The sequence below is a fragment of the Hemibagrus wyckioides genome, linkage group LG04, assembly GCF_019097595.1.
Source record: "Hemibagrus wyckioides isolate EC202008001 linkage group LG04, SWU_Hwy_1.0, whole genome shotgun sequence".
Taxonomy (NCBI): domain Eukaryota; kingdom Metazoa; phylum Chordata; class Actinopteri; order Siluriformes; family Bagridae; genus Hemibagrus; species Hemibagrus wyckioides.
The window spans coordinates 5,526,199-5,528,698 of NC_080713.1; the positions used below are offsets into that span (position 1 = coordinate 5,526,199).

Below are 2,500 nucleotides of genomic sequence, written 5' to 3' on the forward strand. Positions count from 1 at the left end.
TGGTGACTCTGAACAGGGAGCTGCCAAAAGCACAACAGAAGAAGAACAACAGTCATGCTCTCATGCGCATTTTTAATAATATTACTTACTCATTCTAGTCTACACACTCATGTTTTCTGGAAAATTCCTACTTGCAAAGCTGAATAAGAGCAAGAAATATGTCAATTCTTGTCTATTCAGCATGAACCTACAGTCCTACGCAACACAGTGTCACATAGTGTGTGATGTTGGAATCGAAGCATTTTTGTTGTTTATGAACATAAGTGTCTAATATCGGAAAAAACAGTAATGCGACTGATACGTATCAAGATCAATTAATGGAAAAAAAGAAAGGCTCTATCATCAGCGGTCAGTATCCAGATATCAGTCTGGGGAAAACGATCATCCTCCATGTCTCACAGATGGTCTGGACCTTGTTGGAGACAGCTGAACCGAAGACCACCTGAGCCCTTTTGCCTGCAGGCACTCAACAAGGCACACCAGGAGCTTTAGGCTGTTTGTGCAATGAGTTGGCTCCAAATGCTAGCTGCTGCTGTAGGGACACTAAAGCTCAGATCAGAGAGGAGAAGACGCCTGAGAAAGGCACGCATACCAATCCGTTACTTTCCCCCTTCATCCCTTATTAAAACTTCCATCTGCTGACACGTGCATGCCATCTGGAGAATCTGGAAATAATTGGAAATGATGTTTTCTTTGTCATGTCTATTTACAAAGAATTTAATATTTTGTAATTTTGTAGAACAGTAAAATATTATTTTGTTGCGTGACCCAGCCTGGGTCAATAGGAAGTAATTTGAGCAAACACGTCTCTGACTGGCGTTAAATATCAGTCCATCCATGTCTTGTTTTATTGTGTTTATAGAAACCATCAGGCTTCTTGCACAGAGGAAGCATCAGTTATAAACATATTATTGTAACAAATAAGGAATATAATGGGAAAAGAATCAAAAAGATGGGGTGAAATCCTGAATTGTTTTTTTCGTCTTTTACAACCAGAAATTTGCCACTGTTTTTATTTATTAAAGAACGACACATCATACTTTTTAAAAAAAAATAAAAAATCCATATATGATGTCTAACATCTCAGCTTGTGCCTCATGGATCAGTTCTGAACCTCTAAACAACAACAACAACAACAACAAAATGGTTCGACAGAAAACACACCATGTTGTGCATTTCGGCCGATTCAGAGCACTATCACTTTGTCAGTGAAATTAAACCAAACTGCAGTCTTTATTCAAAAGCAATACACTTTGTGTGTTTCACAACAATTCATGGATGATGATGTTTTCCACTAAACATAAAGCTAAAACCATGCAAGACCGATGGGATGAATGCGACCCTTTCCGAGCAGCATGTTATCCTCATGACACAAATGAAAAGCAATTCCACCTGTGTATCCTATTTACCCCCCCAAACTTCTAACCCCTCCCCCAGATGTGATTTGCCGTCCTATCTTCTCTATAGAATCATGGATTTAAGCGGCATTGAGCAAAAATGTGTCTCTATTCACCATCTCACAGGAAGATTCCGGTCACGACCCTGATCTCAGATAAGGCTGACATCTTTTGACGAATGGGGGTCTCTGAGATAAGGAATATATAAGCCCCATACTTGTTTTACTGAGGGACATTTATGAGAGGAAATTGAATGAGGAGGACATATTCACTGAAATCAACTCACAGATATGCAAAAAAGAAATATATTTAAGCTAGGAAACTGTGTGCAAGAGATTAGAATGCATTTACTGGTGGAGAGAAATAATGCTAATATTCATCACAAAGTGCATGTCATGACATTTAAGCTCAGAATAGCTTAGGGAAATAGTTTGAGATGTGTCCAGCATTGCATCATTATTTAAACCCACTTTCTGTGCACTAGGCACAAATGATTTACCAAGGACATGTTTTTCTCTTGCTCTCACCTTGACTTCGCCAAATTATCTTCCTCGGATCTGCTCCATGCACAGCCATGCTTGAATGTGCCTTTCTTAAAGAAAGTTCAATAATTTATACTTAACGTTTATATATATATATATATATATATATATATATATATATATATATATATAATTGCATACTGATCTTAAATGGCTGAGCTTAGAGCCATCAACAATGTGCTTTATTGGAATTGCACTTTATTACTTGCTGAAATTGCACTTACAGAATGCTCCCTTTCAGAAAAGTTCAATCTACAACCGTGAGGGCAATCTTTAATTGTTTTAGGTTGAAAAACTTTTTCAAACCAGGACATTTACAGTACTATTTATATTTAGGACCCCAAAAGGAATATTCTTATTATATTGGTGAAAAAAATGTTCTTTCTAATAGAGTGGAAGCATTTCTTAATAGGAAACACTGTTGTGTGGATCTACAGAGAATATTAAGGACCAGACAGACAGACAGACTGACAGACAGACAGACAGACAGACAAACAGGCAGAAAGACAGAGAGACAAACAGGCAGACAGACAGAGACAGACAGACAGAGAGACAAACAGG

At 37.8% G+C, this 2,500-nt stretch overlaps 1 protein-coding gene across 1 annotated transcript in view; it reads right to left on the minus strand.

The window, feature by feature from the left end:
• The window catches only part of chrna3 (cholinergic receptor, nicotinic, alpha 3), a 10,894-nt gene that overhangs the window by 6,719 nt on the left and 1,675 nt on the right, over positions 1-2,500 (minus strand). The gene's annotated exons all lie outside the window — the stretch shown is intronic.